Raw genomic sequence first — 20,883 nt, 5'->3', positions numbered from 1 at the left:
CTACACTCATATTCTAGTGTCCACTTCGGTCTCTATCTGAAATAGTTTTTCTTGCTCTGACTCTAATAGTATATGGGTAGCAGTGATCCTTCCCCTCTCTGCATTGATTTTCCTAGAATTTCTGTTCTAAGTTTCCAAAAAGCCAATTTATTTATATTTTTTGGTGTTTTTTATAATATAATTTGTCTGTCCTGTTTATTAGTAAATATCTGTTTTCATTTTGGGCTCCTGGCATACATTTGGGTGCTTTAGCTGACAAATGGGATAATTTTTTATATTTTGAGGAGATGTTCAAGCAAAGGGAAAAGCTCTAAGATTTTGCAATGTTTTGTAAATTAGCATACAATATTAAGTAAAAAAAAAATGTATGGACTTCTAGGTTATGTAAAATAATGTATCTTCTGTTAGCCTGACCAAAGCATATTACTTTAAAGAAAATTATGTTGTCTTACTGGGACGAGTGCAAAGTGAGTACTGAAGAAACACTTGCTGTTTTGTCATCTTACTCTTGACTTTTTCTTCAGGTCAGGGTTTCTTCTTTTAAAATAAACGTAGTGGAAAAGTACTGAATATACCATTGTGGGCCAGAAAAAAAGGTTTTGAAAGCTTGATTATATTTTCCTGTGGATACTGAGTGTTTAAATTTCCAAAAATATGGTTTGCTGTCAGTATGGTTTTCTATTCCAGTAAATTGTTTACAGTTTAATGGGGATAGGAGGGTGGGAAAAGCTTAGGTCTCTCTCAAGAAATCAATGGAAATGTGGAAATATTCACTTGAAGCTACATAAATGAATTAAATCCAAAAAGTTAAGTGGTGGGATTTTTTCTTGTTTACTGCCTTTATGATGTTTTCAGTGACTTTGCCTTTTTTTTTCCCTTTGTTTTTTTTTTTTTTTTTTTTCCCTGGAAAGCTTAGGTTAAATTACTGCCAAAAGTTGGTTTGGGGAGGTGAACTGGTTTAGTTCTATTTAAACCTAGTAAACAATTTACCATTTCCTTACTTCAGCTTTATGTAGAAACCAAGTTTGTTCTTTCATGTAATTTTGGGTTAAAAGTATCACCCAGTGCTGTGTTCTAGTGCAAGAATATTACCCAAAAATATACTGGGCTGGTATTTTAAAAATAGAGGTGATGCTACTTATGTAATCTGATAATGTGTCCCTTCTGTGCAACTGCAAGAACTTACTTTCAATTCAGGCACTGTACTGTAGAAAAGCACTGAAAACGGCTTCTGAAAACATGTGGTTTGATTTTTCCCTGTAAATTAGTGTAAAATTGTAACTTTTTTTTTCACTATTCTGTGCCTTTTGGAGTCAGTAATAAAGTTTCTTAGTTGCAGGTCATTCCTGGCAAGTCCTTTGTCTGCCTAAATAGCTGACTGGCTTTGTGGGCCTTAGCTTTGACACTCAAGATGTAATCACCTCTTCACCAAATTTCTCTCCCTGGGATATTGTTGATTGCTGTTGAATTGTTTTTAAACAGTTTTCTTCTGAGACAAATATTTTTGTCAGGGATTTCTTAAATCCTAGAGAGTAAACATGGAATAATAGGACATTTATTCAAAGGAGGAACAAATTTGAAAATGCAAACTTATTTAAAGCTCTGAAGCCTTTCCTGTATGCATTTTTTTTTTTGCTTTTGTTTTCTTTTTTTTTGGGGGGGAGGGGGGGATGGTGTTTGTTTTTTGGGAGGAGGAGAACCTCTTTTCTGAAAGATTTTTTTTTTCCCATTGCAGCTTGTTGCTGAGCCTGTTGCTGGTGTTCTGGTGCTACAAAACTTTTAGCTTTAAATGCAGCCTTTTTGCCAACAGCACATTCCACTCAGAATAAACTGCTTATTTGGATTTTCCATTTATTTAAATTTTAGTTCTAAACTAGTTTCACACTGATACCCATGTAGAAGAAAGAACAAAGGAAGAAGTTTAAGAAAAGCTTTCTATTTCTGTGAATTTCAAGTCAGTGCTGAGTGTAAGCTTATGTCCCTTTAACAGTACTAAATATTTGGCAGCTGTGGTGCATAAAACGTTTTCTGGAGCTCATCGTGTTACGAGATAAGGCCTTACCAGGATATGCTTTTGATATTTGCTGTAGCTTCCTTTGTGTCCATTCTGTCCTTCCTACTTGTGTTACAGAAAAAGTTTTGGAAACCTTATAACTTCACCTAGGTTACATTTTGTTTTTAAGAATTATGTTTGTAATGGTTGCTTATATTTACCTAGAAATTGATGTATAAATAGTGTTCTGTAAGAGAAGCTTAATTCTGACATTTTTATTGCTACTGTTCTGTTCCATGAGGCAGGAAAATAAGCCAAATGGAAAAGTATTTGTCTGGCTTTTAGAAGGCATATTGGTATCTTGGCTTGTAGTGTTCTGCTTTTCTAACTAGTCAGAACATGGCAACTCTGCTTGGCTGATATTTTCTATAATCTGTCAGAAGAGTATGTGTAAATTGGAAATGTCAAATGTTGCTTCTTTTTCTTTCATTATTCGGTGTCAGGCCTTTCTGTTAAAGGATTCAAGTTTTGAGTAAGTTTTCACTAGGATTGAAAGCTGTTTTTTAATTCAGAAGATACCATTTGTAATGCACAATGTAAAAGTCTTAATTTTAGATTCCAAAGGTAGTAGTTAACTCTTTGTAGCTTATGCATTAAATGAATACCTGAGATTGAAGCATAGACAAGCATAGACTGTTTTGTGTTCTTTCTACTTTTTAGAGTTTTCTGTATGTGTGCGCGTAGTGATAGAAGACTTGGGAAAAGTGCTGGTTTTATACACTCTGAATTCAGTGTGCAGATCATTACTCCTAAGGGCAGTGGAAAATATGGCTCCTTCATGAGGCAAAAATTAATTTTGTACTGGTAAGCTGTGGTGTGCTTCCCATATATGTGGCTTCCACCTATGTTCCTCCTCTCAGAGCCCAAGGTCTGCAGTGCAGTGTGCTCCACATCCACGTGTTTTGGAGGGAGGTACAGTTCTTGTATATCAGATCTCTGGGGTAGTGTAGCCACATGGCTCAAAAGTAATTTCCAGTAGCAATAAATCTTCATGTATGTGCATAAAAACATGCTAAGGCAATTGCAAAGTTCTGATAGAAATCTCAGATGGAAGCTAAATTACTTGCTGTCTGTTCCCTCAAAATATAGTTGCTAAAAAATACTTGGGAAGATGCCCTGAGGTCAAAAAAACTAATGCACTTTACAGAGAATAAAATCAGATTTTAATACTATCTTCTAAACCTGTTCTTGATTGTGTTGGGAAACTGAAAATTTCTCCAGTTGCACACTCACTCAGACTCACAAATTCCCTGTTTAATGATCACTTCATGAATAAAAATGCCTTCTGAGGAATAAAATGTCTTCAAAGATACAGTCTGAGAGTTTGTGTCAGGGATACTGGTGTGGGAGGGCCAAAGCTTGAAGTTTTGTTTGAAGTCTATGGCTTTAGTGCAAACTTATCCCAGGGTATCTTTTGCTAATATAACCTGTCTGGTTCTGTCCTGTGTGATGATCTGGTGTGAAATTTTTCTTTTCATATGTAGCTGTTTTAGACAGCTGTAAGGAGACACCTTCTTGATTCTGTAACAGAAACAAACATACAAGTCTATCATCATGTGATTTCAAAACTTCAGCAGAAAAATGAATACTAATCTTCTAAACATTTGCTCTATGTACTTGTTGAGGGTGGAGTGACAAGTCCTGGTGGTGAACCATGAGGTGCTGAAAGGAACTCCTTGCTTTCTTAGCTCCTCAGAGAGGGGTCCAGGTGTGGCTGGATCCAGTCTTAGCCCCAGAATTCTTTCCTGCACAGTATAAAAGCTAGAACTGCTTGCAGTATATGTATAGGATAGTACAGTGCACTATTGCAAAGCAATTATATTAAAGCTTGCAAGAAGGAATAATTAAGTAGATGTGGATGTAACTCACCCTACCAATGCTCATGCTTAGATCTCTCTTAACCTTGAGGAGGGTCAAGAAGGAATATGCTAGAGAAATCTTACGTTATGAAAGTGGACTGGACTTTCATAGTATCAAGTGACCGCTGCCAGTCCTGTGTCTGCCAGGTCAGTTTAGTAGCTTGTCTGCCAAATCTTTGCCTCACTATCAGGATACTGATTTGGGGTCAGTTAGCCAGACTGGTTTAGCATGGTTCAACACCAACACCAGCACATGGCCTGAGCTCAGCCCACCACTGATAGTTATGCCAATAGGACATTTTCCAAGTTGCTTGACCACTTTCCGGGTTAGAATATCCTGCTGCAGTACTACTGGAATATTTGTTTTAAAATAAGAACGGACAATCCAACTAGGCAGGACTTGTAAAAAGCATTGAGCTCCTTTAAATAAAACTGCTAAGAAATGTAAGTGGAAATCAAACTGGAAAGAGCATGTGCTGTAAGTTTTTATTATGTATATACAATATAAGAGGCAATCTAACAAAGAACTAACTTTAAATTCTTAAGCCAAGCATAATTAATTTTGAAATAGAATGAAGTGATTTTCCTAGGGATAGTATCATGTGAAATATCTTCTTCTGTTTGTAATAGAAGCCAGGGGTAATATAATTTAATAGCCTAATTTGAGACTAGATTCCCGTATCTGGTACAACAGTAGATTCTGATCCTCATTGAAATCAAGCTCTCCATCTCCAACAGACTAAGACAGTCATCACATGGATAATAAAGTCTGTAAATTACTTTCTTTTCAAAATAGTGCGATACCTCTTACATAGTTTGTGTTTCTGAATATTAAGCTCTTTGAGATGTCTTGAACTCTGGGATGAAATGGCAAGGGGAAGCTTCTTCTAAGAAGTTATTTGAGTTCTTAAAAATTCTGAATGTTATAGAATGATAAAGAATTGAAGCAGCATGCTGTATAATAGTCTATTGCAACAATATTCTGCTACTATAAGAATATATAGAAGAGAAACTGCTGTTATGTCCTTGTAGCAGTTGCTTTCCTTCACATAATTAGATGGGGTTATGACTCTTCACAGAGTCTGATTTAGAAATCTGGCGTCATCCACAGGAGAGCATCCTAAAGGGAATGCTCTCATTATTGATGCAAATTCTAAATTTCTAGAAGGCTCTTAGAGCAATCTTTTTTATTTTTCTCTTGTAGTGGAGATGAAGTCCAGGAAATATGTGGGGCAGATTATTTAATAAAGAATGCATTTTATTTTTTTTTACCCCCTTGGCTCTGTATTTTAATTGGGTTTGCATGGCAAGATTTTGGTTTCATAGCAGCTACAGGGGTGACTTCTATGAGAAGCTGCTGAAAATTTCCCAAATGTCCAATTGGCTCCAAGATGGGCCTGTTACTGGCTAAGGCTGAGCCCATCAGTGACAGTGGTGGTACCTCTGGGATAATGTCTTTTAAGAAAGGGGGAAAAGTCCTGGGTAATAGCAACTGAAGTAAGAGAAGGGAGGGATATGTGAAAGAAACAGCTCTGCAGACAAGGGCAGTGAAGAAGGAGGGGGAAGTGGTGTTTTAGGGACCGGAGCTGAGATTCCATTGCAGCCAATGGTCCAGACCACGATGAGGCGGGATGTCCCAGTCGAGGTCTATGGTGGAGCAGATCTCCACCTACAGGGTGTGGAGGATCCCACACCAGAGCAGGTGGATGCCTGAGGAAGTCTGGGAGCCTGTGCTGTAGCAGGCTACTGGCGGCACCTGTGGTCCTGTGGAGAATGGAGCTGCAGAGATTTTGCTGGCAGGATTTGTGACCCTGAGGGGGATCCATGCTGGAGCAGTCCATGCTCCACTCCACTGGAAGGGACCCAAACTGGAGCAGTTCATGAAGAACTGCAGCCCTGAGGAAGGATGCAATTTGGAGAAGTTCATGAAAAACTGCGTCCTGTGGGGAGGGTCCCCTGGAGCAGGGGAGGAAGGAATAGCAGAGACAATGTATTTGACCACAACCCCATTCCCTGTGAGGAAAAATTATGAGGGAAGTTAAACCCAGGAGGAAGGTGGGGTAGAGGGGGGATAAGATGCTTGAAATTTTGAATTTATTTCTGATTATCTTACTTTGATTTATTAATAAATTAAATTAATTTCACCAAATCAAGTATGTTTTGCCTGTGGTGGTTACTGGTGTGTGAGTGATCTCTCCCTGTCCTTACCTTGGCCTACGAGCTTCTTTTATTACATTCTGTCTCCCTGTCTAGCTGAAGAAGGGAAAGATAGAGCAGCTTTGGTGGAGACCTGGTATGCAGCCAGCATCAACTCACCACAATATTGGAACTAGTTCTTTGGTGTGTTTTCTTGAGAGTGAAGTTTACAATTTGCTAGAATATAAGTGTTTATTTGGTTGTTACAAAGTTGATTGATGTCTCAAAAAAAACCTCAGTTTTGTGAAATGTACTGCTTTTGACAAAGTGCTTGCAGGGAAAGGCTTCCTCAATAATGACTAAAAGTACTGTGAAAAATAGGAAGAAAAATACATTTAGAATAGCCAAAAACTGTGAACATGAAGGTCTCACATTCCAGACTCTGGTTTGCCTCTCTCAGGTAAGTGACTTGTTAAGGCAGTTGAACAGACAAAGTAGATCATCTCAAGCATTGGGAATTTCATGTTTTCATTTAAAGTAGTAAAAATCTTAGAGCATTTGCCTTGGATGTATGAGTATCTCATTCAAGCATGAGAGAGATCTGTACTGAACTGGAGTTTGAAACTTGCTCTGCCTCATCTCAAAACTTAACTTGGCCCTAAAGGTCAATTTTATTGTCAAGATGTCACATTGAGAAATAAGTACCTGAGGTCTTAAAACTTCATCAAGTTTGGAAAAAAACACATTTTGTCCAGATGCTGTGAAATTTATTTACCTCAGTCCAAAAGTGCTTTATATTAAAGCCAAAGTAGTGAGGAAGCTTTGAAGGCCCTGTAAGTTTGGTAAAGGATTTAACCTGAGTAGTGGCAATCCAGTCAGATTAATGAGGTGAGTTGAACAAGAATTTTGGTGAAGACTGAAATATGCTAGAATAATTTCTTTAATCATAACATTAAGTATTTATCTTCTCTTTCTTTTTAGAATACTTCTAAATATGTTGACTTCAGAAAACTAGGATGAAATACATGTTTGCATGACTTTTTTAAAGTTCAGTTTCTGGGATCTTTTTTTGAAGAGGGGGAAAGAGTGTGTTGTGCTACCGAAATAGGACACCTTTTTTTTTTTTTTGTACCACAAGAGTAAAACGTTTTTTCTTTATTCAGATGAAACTTACTATGATATTAAACACATCTGTTTCATTAGATTGTTGTGGTAGGATTTGGGGGATTTTTTCCTTGATTTTTTTCTGAAGTATTTATTGTCTTAGCAGTAGTATTTTGGGCACTTCCTGTCACATTTGGAGGGAACTGCTTTACTGAGGGTACATACATTTATACCATCACATGATCTAAAAATTATAGATTAAAAATAAACCAGCAGGTACTTCATTAAAAGTGTTGTGTACTAGAGACATTATCCTGAAAAAAATCCTGTCTGCCTTTTATTCCTGGGAGCAGCCCTAAATTGCCTGAATGGCTGCTCCTGTGTGGTAGAGTGAAGTATACATGTGCTGGCAGGGTTGAGGCCCTTGTGCTGGTTGGTCTGTCCAGAAGCATCTTGAAACGTTGCTGCAGGACTCTGTTTCAAAACTCTCTTAGTATTTCCATTTGTTATGAACAGTCATGTGTCTCCTCTTACAGGTTTCCTGGAGTTCCAGTGGCCATAAGTGTGATCACTGTGCCAAGCTGACACTCACACTTGTCTCTTAATCTGAGAAGTTACACTGTGAGTAGAGAGATGCAGGAAGCAAGTTTTGGATGGGCCATGTGGAGCCTGGAAGCACAGTGTCTCTATTTGTGTGGTGTACCTTTCAGCAAGGCCTGGGAGGTTAAAGGTAATGTCATATGAATGCAGCTGCAGTATTTTCAGGACTAAATTGGCTCAGTGTGGGCTACCAGGTGTGCCAGTTGCCACAGCAGTCAATAGACATTCCTCACTTGTACGTGCTTCACAGAATTCCACGTGGAATGAACTTAAGCTGGTGCACCTGCTCCAGCAAGATGTAATGAATTTGAAGGAACACTTGGGGGAGACTTCATGTCTCATGTTTTGTTGCCAGGTTTTGATTTGTTTGAAGTGACATCAATACAAATTGAGATGTATTATTCTAAAACTCTTGAAAAATGAAACTTTTGTCCTTTTTTGTCTCATGCTATTTCTGTTTGCAGAATAGTAACATGAAAACTTCTTGAGATGGGGCATATTTTTAGGTATTTTTTGTTGGTTATGGTATCTTGCTAGTTTTCTTTAGAAATAACGTAATTTTAACTGACTTAAAGCAGTGATGACTGACAGAGTTATAGGAAAAGAAGAAGAAGAAAAGCATTCATTCATGGATAAGAAGTTTGTGGTAGTTGGTGAATCAGCACCTTATATATTAATTATGAATAATCACCACTCTATTCAAGTTTCATTCCTGTTTCTATTTTAATTAATGATTGTCACTATTTCAGTTTTGTAAGGCATTGATCTCCAGCTGAAACTTCCCTAGTATTACCTCTGGGTTGTTAATGAAGCCTTGGCATCAATATGTCTTTTAAAAAAACAAAACTGAAAGAAGGAAAAAGGCACTCACTGCATGAAGTCACCACATCTGAACACAGGAGGCATACACTCCCACATACTAAAAAAAACCCCAAAGCCAAAACAACAATGGGAAATAATCCTCTACCCAACTACAGTGATCTTTTAATAACTGAAAGAGTTGGGGTCAAAAAGCTGAGGTTTGTGAAGGAAATCAGTCCTGAGTATGAATAATGGTGTGTTCTGTTGCTGGCTGTGGCATAGACTTTCCCCATTCTAACCAGAAAATACTAGTAGGTACTAAGTGAAAATAATAGCTATAATCAGTCTATTTTCTTTTTCTGAAGGATCTAGCAAGGGATCTATATAAAGGACTTCAGGGGAACTGAAACTATTAGAAGACTTTGGTGAATAACTCTTAACTTTAATTTTGAGCTTATCTGAGAAGAATTTTAAACTAACACATGGCTCCTAACCAGTTTTTCCAAGAACAGAGTCAACAAAAGAGTAGATTCTAGTTGGGAAGAGAGGGCTGACATTTAAGGTTTTAGGACATTTAGTTCCTGTTAAACAAAATTAACCAATAAACATGTTTAAGCTATATCTGGAATAAAATAATTTTTTTCTGCTGAACTGTATTACCTTAGGTGAAATAATGTGTTATGTGGTAGTGTTGCTACTTGTTTGGTTTTTTTATTTATTCCAAGCAGAGTAAAACTACTGCATTGTCAAGGCTAAAATCTATTCAAGTACTCTTAATTGTTAAAGAGAGACGTTGGAAAATAGAATTCTTTGGCAGTCCTCATTAGCTAGAAGAAACTATATTCTTTGCTGTGTGACTGTGGTGCACACAAGTTGCTGGTGTGTGCTCAGAGGGACCCTTCATGGTGAAACTTCCTGGCTGCATTTTAGCTTTTATCCTGCTGTATGGCAAGGCCTCATCCAGTGGGAAAGGTGCCTAATTCAACCCTGGCTGTAGCAATGACCCAACAGACTGCTTGTGTCCCCAGAGATTTACTACCAGTGTCTAATGCATAGGTGGTATTTTTAGTGAAAGAAGGGGGCTGGAGCTTGTGGCCTCTTAGATGCAAGTACTCTTCAAATTCTTTGAACTCCCTTACTATATTATGCAACTGAAAGTGTTAACTTGTATCTTGGAGGTATTTTCAGGTGCCATGCTCTACTGTTTCTTACACTTTGTTACTTACTGTTTCTTACAACCTCCTACAGAGGAATGATAGTTCAACCACTTGTGATACATTTATATCAGGATTGTGACAGAGCTTACAAATGCAGTATTTTCATTGACAAGTTTGTCCCTGCTTTATCATTGATATATCGTTCACAATAACAATAAAAGAGGTGAAGTTCTGCAACAGATGTCACTATAGGAAAAAGTAACCCTAACAGGAAAATGTTCTTCCTACAGTAGAATAAAAACTTGAAAATTGAAAGTTGAAATTATCTAGATAGACTCAACTTCTGGTAGTTGCTAGCATCAGAATGCTTTGCTTTTCAAACCTAATGTTTTTATAGTACAGGTGATGAGGTGGTTTTTTTTTTTTTGCTTGGTTGGGTTTTGGGGGTGTGTTTGTTTATTTGTTTGTTTGTTTTAAATGGAATAAGATAACTTCAGATTTCTGCACTTACAGCCACAAGACAGTTCCTCTGTCCTGTGGTATAATTATTTGTCAAGACAAAGGTTCTGGTTTTCACTAAGCCACTGAAAGACAATTATGAAGTCTAAAGACAGGAGCTGAGTTCAGGAAGCTTGTGTTTATTACCCAACTCAGAACTTCAGAACTCAGGATCCTTCTATCCCTTTAGCCAAAGTCAGTGAACATCTAGGCAGAACTTCAGATGTTCAGCCGTTCTTAAGGGTGTTTCAGGTCTGGAAGTGGGCAGTAGTTCCACGTCTGTGCTCAAGTAAGGTCATTGTGGATTCAGAAATTAAATGTTTCCTTCTATCTCCTCTCAGGGCTTGCAGAACATGGTGTTCTTGGAGTATGTTTATTGAAGACCTATCAGATGGGCTTTGCACAAAACAAACCAGAGCTGCCCCTCCCACTCCTGAGAAATAGCTTAGTGGTTAGAGCATTTCCAAAGAGTGGGACTCTGGGTTCAGCATCTTTTCTCCCTGAGGTGGTTCAAAATCATGTCCTTTACATGCCTGGGCTTCCAAGATGAGAGAATTGAACTAGGTTTTCCTCATATTTCCAGGCCTGTGAACAAGTTAAAAATTGCATGTAAAGCAGGACTAATGCAGTTGGAAGTACTGGCTGTGTCACCATCACTAAACAGCTTAAGTTTATTTAGAGAGGAGGTGAAGTCACCTTGGGCCCATTAATGATTTGGACTTGGCCTCTATCTTGTTTAAGTGATCTCACTGCTGAGGTGAGAGCACAAACTCTCGGCTTGAGGTTGTGGTCGTGAATAGATGCAGTTGCCTTTTGTGGTGAGTAGAAAGCTCTAGCACAGTGAGAGATGAGACTGATAAGGCACTCCTGTCTTCGGCTTCCTGTTGGTTAACTTAGGTGACTTCCAACTTGACCTACAGGTTTTGTGAATGTTAGTTAAGGTGCATTACCCTCCTCAATTTCTGTGTAACTGTAGAAAAGATAATTTGTGTTCCTGGGTAATAGAACAAAGTGTGATCTTTGCTAAGAGATTCAGAAACTTGAAGAAATGTTGTCTTCAACATCATAGGACTTGTCTGCACAGTGTTTATTGTATTTGTAAATTTGATTTTCCACTAAGGTGGTACTTCCTTGAAATACTATTTAGAGGCTTTTATGCTAGATAACTAAACTGCCTTTACTATGTTCCTGTGGTGAGAATGCACATGAAACTTTCAACTCACAAGCATCTGAAAAAGCAGTTGAAAGTGGAGATGTTTTGTCATTTGTTTCTTGCACGTGTTTGTAGTACCCAGTCTGTCCTAATGCATGAGGGCAATTATCCCCACATGCTGGAAAGCATTGTTTTCTTCAGTGAGGGTCCTGAAGGCTTGAGAACTTTTCTCTCCCTTCCTAGATCTCCAGATTTCTTCTAATTCATATCCCCTCACACGTGAGGGCACTGTAGGTTCATTATTCCTTCATAACTGACTGCCACCTCTTGGTGGAGGTTTGAACCAAAACTGGGTATCTCTTGGTATTTTTTATGAGTATTCTATTTTTCTTTAGTTTTGGAGAAAAATGTTTGCATCTAGAAGTTCCCATGAAGGGAAGAGAACAGTTCTTTAAAATATCAATGGGTGTTTGTGTAAAACTTCACAGAACAGTTTGGCACCTAGAAAAAAAAATAATTGGTCTCTAGTGGATTTGCAACTTGCTTTCAAAATCCAAGTGCAGTGAGATGTGAGTAACCTGCACTACTGCAGCTAAGTGGCTGAAACAGGGTTGCAGAACCAGCAGGACAGTCTGGAGGAAGAGCAAAACAGTGTCAACAAGTATTGTACACTGGGTTGAGTTTAACAGAGGCTTGAAATAGAGGTTGAAATTCTTCTTGAAGAGAACTATGTATTCTTGTTGCTATTTAAATTTTCCCATGTCAAGCATTTTCATTTGCCTGTATTATGCAGGAACTAGATCATTAACATTAAAAGAACCTGAAGTTCTTCCAAGTTTATATTCAGGCCAAATGAAGTAAGCCTCAAGCAAACATGCAACTAGATGACATAATAGCATATATTAAATGTGCAGAGGCTTTTTATTTCCCCATCTCCTAATTATATCAAACAATAGGAGATGAAGTACATGTCTCTTTAGTGACACTGTGCTTCTACTCTGTTTAATAGACCTTTTTTCAAACATAGATATGTGTGCAGTTGAATCTTGCGCATAGTGGATGGCCACGGGCATTGTGAAATGCCCGAAGTTTCATGAACAGTACCATGAAAATCTACAACCTGAAGAGCCCCTGAGTGTTTCTCTGTGACTGAACTCACAAGATAGATGCTAACACTTCCCTTCACACTCAGGCCTTCTGATTTTAGGGTAACTTCCCATGATTGCACATGAACTAAATTACTGTTAACTTTGGAGTAGCTCATCTATAAAAACTGACTTGTCTGACTTGCTGTGTAAAATGGAGTGAATGGGGAGCATGCTGTCAGTTGCTGTGCCTGAAATGACAAGATTTAACTCATAAAATGGTGGTAAATTGATTGTTTGCAGTTGTGTGAACTTATTATGATAACAGCTCTTATTAATATTTACTTTTCCATCTGTGTTAAAGCATGCCTGCATGCTAAAACATATATTCCAGCATCTTCAAAACTTTTTCTTAAAGGATTTTGGAAAGAAAGGAAATGTAGCAAATGCCAAACATCAAGTGGTGCTGTAGACAATTATTGGTTTAATCTATTGGCAGTAGATTAAAGAAGGTGGCTGATGATGGTCAGTTCTTCCCTGTTTTCCCACAAGACTGGGCTAATAGTTTTCTCCCTACCTTCCTCAAGTGACATGAATTAGTTATACAATACCTGGGGTGACTGTTTAGTGACCTCCTAGTTGTAAAAGCTTTTATGAACATCAGAAGCCTAGGGTTATAAATATGGAACTTCAAAATAGTCTGGGGTTTTTTTTGTTTGGTTAGTTGTTGTTTCTGGAATAGCTAGCATAAAACCAAAGGCTGGCCCATTGCCAGGTTAGCAGGCTTCCTTTTTGGTGATTCCTTCCCTCTTCTGTGAAGTTTTAATCTTCAAAACACAGAAACAAGCAACAGAATCAAAGGGAAACACCATAGTTTTCCTTTTAACATAAAGTTATCAATGTCCTTGGAAAGATGGAGTCAGTCCTTTTATTGTAGATCATTATACTTTGGGAGTGGAACCAGGGAAAATAGCAGTTTGTACAAAATGGAAGCTGGTAAGACTGTGCTTGTGTAATGGTCTGCTTGATTTCTCCATGCCGGAAATGTGGGAATATCCCCAACTTAAATGGTGGACATTTATAAATTTAATCTATCCCACAGTGACTTGCTTCTTGTGCATTACTAGACCCAACTGGTTTGGAAAGAGTTGATTTATAGAGGTGTTAGTGAATGTAGTTAGATCTGTACTTGGACCAGAATTCATGAATAGCTTTGAGCACCTACAGATTTACATTGTCCAAGTGCTGGTTTGTGAATTTTGCTTTTTACCTTTTGGAAGAACCACTCTATAATCTGAAGGGGAAGACAAGTGCTGAACTCTGGCATTAGGCTTTCATGGAATGAGGACACAGTCCGAGCTCAAATACAACCATTTCTTCTAGTGATTTCTTCTAGGATTCCTAGATTTCTTCTAGGACTTCTTTTCATCCTTCTTGGAGTAGAATCCTAGCAGGTTGCATCTCTGGCCCAAGATACCAGCCTGTTGGAGGACAGAGGCTTTTGGACTTACTGTTTCAGGTGAATGGAGCCAGGCAGAGCTTTGTGCAGCCATGCTGGGAGCAGTGCTCAGAGCTGAGCAGGGGTTGTAATGGTGCTGCTTGCTCGCTTCTCTGGAGACAGAGCTGAAACAAGAGAGGAAGTCTAGTTACCGTTTCTGGAGTGGGGAAGAGAGAAGTTCAGGTTGGTGAGGGAGAGCAACACTAGCTTGTGAAGCTAGGAAGAATATTCTGACACTTGTTCAGTGTTATTTCCCCTCCACTGCTATGCTCTGGGAAAGGAAAATTCTATGACCTATGAAGGTTGTGAGAACATAAAGCTTTGAGAATATTTTCAAAGCGAGCAGTATTTTTCAGTGAGAGCTTTGTGTGAGTGTTTATGTGGGGCAGTAGAGAGAGGTATTAGGAGAAAGTGTAGCTAATAGTAACACAATAAATATTGCTTTGGAATTTATGCACCTCTGTCTGACTGTTTAGTGTTCTTGTCCTTGAAAAGTGCCCTGTGAGATATGAAAATTTATGTGGAAAAAAAATTTTAGAAACCTTTTTGCCTGTTTTAACCTTTTAATAGTCTGATTACCAAATGCTAGGGAGATGAAAGTTCATTCAGCATTAGATTGTTGAGACAACCAAGTACTGAATCATAACCCTAATGCCTGTTTTGTGCCAGCTGCCAAATAAAATCATGTTTTTGGAATGAAGTGCCTATATCCTGTTAAGGCACAAGAATACTTGGCAGTTAGCACCCAGTCACTTCACTAAGCTTTACAGCCAGGGATTGTAAGGAAAGAGCGGAACTTAGAAATATTACATTGTCAGAATTTAAAAATGAAAGCAACATGAATGGTAAAATCCATTTAATAAATGTCTTTAGTCCTAGGCTAATTAAGATATTTTGCTCTAGTGTGTTTGTGCAAATTCTCTATGTTCATGTTAATTAAATGTGCAGGGTATTATTGTTGTAGGTTTTTTTACACTTACTCTGCATTATCAAACTCATCAATGTTTTCCCTATTAATTTTCTTTGACATAGACCATCTCTGGTCTCTGAATTTCAGATTCCATTTTCTGTCTCAGCTGTCTGGGCATAGATCATATTCATGTCTGATGACTACCTTAGTTAGTGTATCCTAAACTGAACTCCTTTCAGCTTTTACCTTCCCTGTTCTGTCATCGTCATCTCATTGCTCTTGCTTCCTACTTTGCCATCATCGTAGTATTTTCCTACAGTGTCACATGATGCCAACTTTCATGTTGCATCATGAAATCAAAAATTTGTTTTTAAAGATCTGTTCATTTCCACTTGTGCTTACTACATAAAGATATTGATTTCTGTATTGACTTTACAGACAGGATCTGCCCAAATTTGTGTGTCCATAAGGCAGATACCTTGCTGGGATTGTGTCAATAACAGCCGTTCCAGATTGCACATTCTTGCATCATGCAGCACGCGGGGCTGCAGGAACGCATCCCGCTGACGCACAGTAGCATAACAGAAGGAGGTGCAGCTGAGGCAGGACATGGGGGTGTGGAGGTGAGGAAATAAAGCAAATGAAGTTCAACTGTTTGAAATCCCAAATGAAAGAAAAACTGTCAGCCTGAGGGAGGTCACAGTTTAGTGTTGCAGCTCCTTGACATAGTATGACAATTTAGGATTATCTGCATAGATCTAAGATACTGTTGAAATCAGGTAAGTGAAGTAGAATCTTTGTGCTTTGTTCAGGGTTTTGTTTTGTTACTTTGACCTGTTTCTTTTTCATGCTGGTTGTGCAGAGGCTTTATACACAATTTTACAGTCCTTACTGGTGAATCAAAATAAAACGCCTTGGTAGCATGACTTAACCATGTATTGTGTTAACATTAGAATAATATTCAAAATGTCTACTTTAGGTCTGTCTGAATACAGAAAATTATAATTCCTTTCCTGAAATTCTCCTTTAGGGTGCTAAGTGTCTCTAATAGCCTTAAAACTTACTTAAATATTAAAATCTTCTTTAAAATGAAACTTAGGAAATAATAGAAACTGTACAGGCAGTTCTCAATTTTGATTTCTTCCTAAGAGATTAGCACTGGGATTGTGGTTATTTTGTTGTTCGGTCATTGTATTTGCAAAGTTATATATTGAATGTATAAACATGTCAGCTTTAAATTCTGCTGATCAAAAGATACTGTAGTTAGCCTTTAAGATCAGATCTTAACTTCTGAAGCCTTTGCCAAGTTGGTGTCAAATTCACATTCATGTGTCCTGCTGTTGAAAGGCACTGTCAACAAGTTGTCTTATTGCAAGGAGGGGACAGAAATATAATCGAGACTTTGATCTCTCGAGAACTTGGCACATGAGTGTTCTCCCTGACTCCTTACTAAGAAATCTTCCTCTGGCATTTCTCCCCAAAATGTACCTTCTCCTGCTTCACCAATATTTAAATGGGCTTAACAGTTCTAGGAATGGCCTAGGAGATGGGTGCTATTCCTGGCCTTGCCACTCTCTGATTTGCTGTGTGATCTTGGACAAGTTATAGCCCCATTTCAGTTTGCTTATCTGTAAAATGTAAATAATGCTCATGAAACTTCACAATAGTTCTGAGTTGTGTGAAAAGCTGATAGGATGTATTTATAGAAGTATATTTAGTTGAAGTTGAAATATTTTCTGCTAACTTTTGTATACCATTGCACTTTAGAAAATTTCTATAGCATGACATATTAATGTGAAGAAAATTATCCATAGATAGAATATGGTGGAAGTTATCTAAGAGATGTGTAATTTCTTGTGAGACTTTGAAAAGGCAGCCTATAGTGCTGCTATTTGCAATTTCATTTTGTTGCCATTTCACTTCACTTTTCACTTACTTTAATTCAGAAGTGGCTAAACATATTCAAACTTTTAAAGAAATTGAATTTAAGGGTGGGGGAGAGAAACAGTAATAGGAAAAGAATCATGTTATAGTCTTTGCATCTCTATGTGCTAGCATTCTCCTTCCTTAGAATCCTAAAACATTTCAATTTGAGGGTAGGGTAGGTATTCTTATCAAGACAGTATACTTTATTTTGCTGGTATTTGAAGTGAAGATGGCTTTGAGAAGTGAGGAAGCTGTTCAGCAGAACACAGCAGTGCTGCACAGTATGTCAGGAGACAAAGAACAACACAGTGAAAGTATAAGTGAAAGCAGGATTTGGCTACACTGGAATCTGACCAGTCAAGAATGGTGTTTGTAACCAAAGGAAAAAAACACCCAAACCCATGGCTTATCTCAGTATGTTCACCAGTCTTTTTAGCTTAAAATCCGTAATGGGCTTTATTGAAAGCATTCATTTAAAATGGTGACCTTTGGAGCCAGGCTGGATTGGCATACCTTATATTAGTACAACCTCAGCACAGTTATGAGATAAGTAAGGCTTACAGGTTAGGCTTTTGTATACTTGAGTTGCATATTTTAATAAACATACTCTGTTTGCATATTACTTCTGCCATCTTAGAAGTTGTATTGCAAAGCGGAGCTTGGCAGGAGAACGGAAGGTGGAGAACACCATCATCTTGAAACCAGCTATAGCTGCAAAATAAACCCTGTAAAAGCTGTAAAATTGAGCTATGATTATGCCATATCTTTTCTGGAAGGCAGATACAAAATAATAGTAAATTTCTGCAGCTGTTTGCAGACATTGCAGTGTTCAGTTTGAGAAAGGTTTGTCCTCCCTAGGTCATGTTTTCACTTATAGAAATGTTTTCTCTTACGAAATTCACATTGCCTTACATTTACTTAATGTAAGGTGCCAGGGTGATCACTGCAGCTGTTTAAAATAGAAAAGCAGATGGAACAAATAGGAAGATTTACCACTCAGCTTGATCTCTTCCCCTGAAGCAGCCATTCATCATCAGCACCGCCGAGACTAACTGCAAAACGAGTTTCCCTTCATGGCTGTGATTGGGCTCAGAGAGGTGGCAGAGCTGCACGACAGCCTCGGGATTGGCTGGGCGGGAACACACCTCTGGAATCTGTTTGTTTCCCAAAAATAAGATACAATCTTTTACATTTCGCCTAGAGATGTTTTGTCTTGCATTTAATATCCAAATAAACCAGAACAAACAAGTTAACCTCTTTGGAACAGATGTAGTACTTTAGATGAGTGGAATGAATTCAAGTTTTTGGGGTTTTATTTGGTGGTGTCTTTTTGTTTTTTCCTCATTTTCTCCTGAGAAAATTATGCCTGTGCGAGTTGTCTAGATCTGTTTGCATTTTTCTGTGTGACTATATGTCATATTTGGGAACTTTCTTGCATCTTAACTAGAGCTGAAAGTTGTTTTCACATTTTATAATGTATTGACCTCAGCTTATACTAAAGGCAGTTATTCTTTTGAAGCTGTTTTTGTCTGCTCAGTAAAATGTTTACACTTGCAGTATTGTTTCATTATTTTTGTAAATATCAAGTTGCTATTTCTGATCATGTTTTAGTGAGTTTCTATTTTTTATTATGTTAATCAATTTAAATAGATCTGGAATTTTCTTGGAATTTTTTTTTAAGTTAAGGACTTAAACTATTTTGATGCCCTATGTAAAATAACTCCAGACCACAACTGAATGAGTGATTTGATCATCTGCAGTGAATGTTCCAGCTGAGTAAGTATCTGGCATAACTGAATACATCAGAACTCATTAACCTACTTCCTCTCTCTCTCAAAAAAAAAAAGGTAGAAAATTATATGGAAAACACATATGACTTTTGTTGTGGTTCACATGGGATGCATACAGAAGCAGAAGGCTGTGAAAGGCTAGTTTGTGAAGCAGGAACTTGTGGTTGTTATCAAATAACAAAGATTTGGACAAGCACCAAACAGGTAGGAGTTACTGCCTTTCAGAAGAAGAGGCAAAGATATAGAGGAGAATGAGAATGGAAATAGATGACAGGGAAGATTATAGGCAAGAGAGGCTAACTACCAGAAAGCTCTTGAAACCCAAGTTCAGTTTTTACCCTCCTCCTTGAATAATTGGATTTGCTTCTGTTATATTTAAATATGGATAAAGGCAGTAGTTAGTAATATTTACATTGCCAATCAGCTTTTGAAAATGCATTTATTTTCCTGATCTATACAGAATTAACTGTTGAGATTTTTAAAAGACCAGCTGTGATACCTTATTGGTGTTGCTGAATTAATATTAAACATTCCCTTCTTAAATTTTTGCACCCTCAGTGATGGTTTTATAAGCTTTCACATTATCCTATTAAAATTCCTTGCTCTTTGGAGCAAAATGAGGAGGAAATAACATTTGCAGTTATGGAGGAATTACTAGCAAAAGATACTTTAAATTCCCTAAGTCTTTTTAATTGTTTGTTTAAAATCTAAACCCAGAAAAGTGACTGAGAAAAGCCTTCCTCAGAAGCTTAAAAAAAATGATGGAATTCCACAGCTGCAAATAGAGGAGTGATATGGTAATGGTATTGTTGATTTCTAGTTTTTTTTGTTGGTTATCAGCTAGATAACAAGAAAAAGTAACTTTTTCTTTAAAGAAAACTTTCATCCTATTGGATAGGAATGAAAGAGCTAGCAGCCTCGTTCCTTTTATGCTCACTTTCTAGCTATTAGTTGGAATATCTTCAAATTAGGGTAATTAAGGGAACTGTGTGAAGGAGGGAATCTTGTTCAGTGCTGCAGAGATTTCTGAAGACTTGCTTTAAGAAAGGGCTTCTCTGGCTGCTTCCCTTTGGTAAGCTGTAGGATAAAATAGCCTTTTATATCTGTGACTTAGTGCTGATACAACAATTTAGGGTTTCTTTGGCTTGCCAGCATTATGTTTGCATATCCTGATACTTAGTGAGACTGAAGGATGAACCTGTGCTTTCAGATCTGAATTTGAAAGGGAGTTTCATTATTGTATTATTATAATCTTCTATATTGCATATGAAAATGTTAAACTGTGTTCTCCCCTTTACATAAATGTTGCTGCTGTTTAGTCACTTTTTGTGGAAAGAAAGATACATCTCTTCCTTTTCTCCATAGGCATGAAAGAGCTAGTGAGGCAGTTTTTAGAGTTCTTGTTTTGTTATCTTAATTGACAGTCTCTTAACCTCCTTAAAATATTTGCTGATACTAAGTTGGTTAGTAAAATGGGAAGCTGGTAGCAGAGAGCTTCAAAAAGTGTGATTGGATAGCAGATGACATTTCAGGCTGACAACTGCAAGATATGCATGTAAGGGGAAGCAAATTCTCATTTTACAGGCTGTGTTCTGTGTTTGCTATTCAGAAAACAGTGAAATTACAATAGAGCTGTCTATTCATATTAGAAAATTCTAAATCCTATTAGAGAATGAGAACAGTATTTTGCTGTTTCCACCTTTTATGAAAGAATAAAAGGTTTTCAATATCCTTGTTAGGTGGTAGTTCACAAGCAAAATGAGATTACTTCTTTTTAAAATATTTTTCTTAAATAAGGCACAGCTAACCTTTGAAACTTTGTTTCTGTAGGCTAGTATGTTTCCTAGTAACTTAAGCTTGTTCAGACAACTGCACAGAAACTAGGAGAGGTTTTTGGAAGGGTGTGAAAATGTGCTGCCCAACTGTGGCTCTCTCTGAGTGGCAGGTCGCTGGAGGCAGGCAGGGAGTGCCTTAACAGGGCAAGTGGGCTGTGAGACCTTTACCTTTCCCTGTTTTCTGGGCCTCTGGTACTGGTTGCTGCTGTTGTTAGCACTGACCAAGGGGATGACTGTGCCTTTGTCCCAAGAATAAGAGTATCCCTCCCTCAAAAACGCAATGAGCCATGCTGTTGGGAGAGGATTGCACTTGCAAGTAGAAAGAGGAAGGCCAAGTGTCAAATATGTAAATGAGGAGACAGTGAAGCACCTGTTTCACAGGCTGCCCCTTGCTGAAGGTGTCCCAAGGAGGGTTGTTAGTGGCTGCATGCATTTTCTTAGTCCTCTGTTCAACATACATGAAATGAGAGGTGGGCAA

At 37.9% G+C, this 20,883-nt stretch overlaps 1 protein-coding gene across 3 annotated transcripts in view; it reads left to right on the top strand.

The window, feature by feature from the left end:
- The window catches only part of SESN1 (sestrin 1), a 78,719-nt gene that overhangs the window by 8,353 nt on the left and 49,483 nt on the right, over window positions 1-20,883 (top strand). The window contains exon 1 of one of the 3 annotated variants that reach the window (XM_068184217.1): window positions 18,533-18,556. The exons of the other annotated variants lie outside the window; for them this stretch is intronic. The gene's annotated coding sequence lies outside the window, so the exon portion shown is untranslated. Of the gene's footprint in view, window positions 1-18,532; window positions 18,557-20,883 lie in introns of those variants that run through there. 3 annotated transcript variants of the gene reach the window in all.

Source organism: Anomalospiza imberbis, chromosome 3 (assembly GCF_031753505.1).
Source record: "Anomalospiza imberbis isolate Cuckoo-Finch-1a 21T00152 chromosome 3, ASM3175350v1, whole genome shotgun sequence".
NCBI lineage: Eukaryota > Metazoa > Chordata > Aves > Passeriformes > Viduidae > Anomalospiza > Anomalospiza imberbis.
Note: the sequence above shows the minus strand (reverse complement) of the source record. Positions and strands in the feature narration are given on the sequence as shown.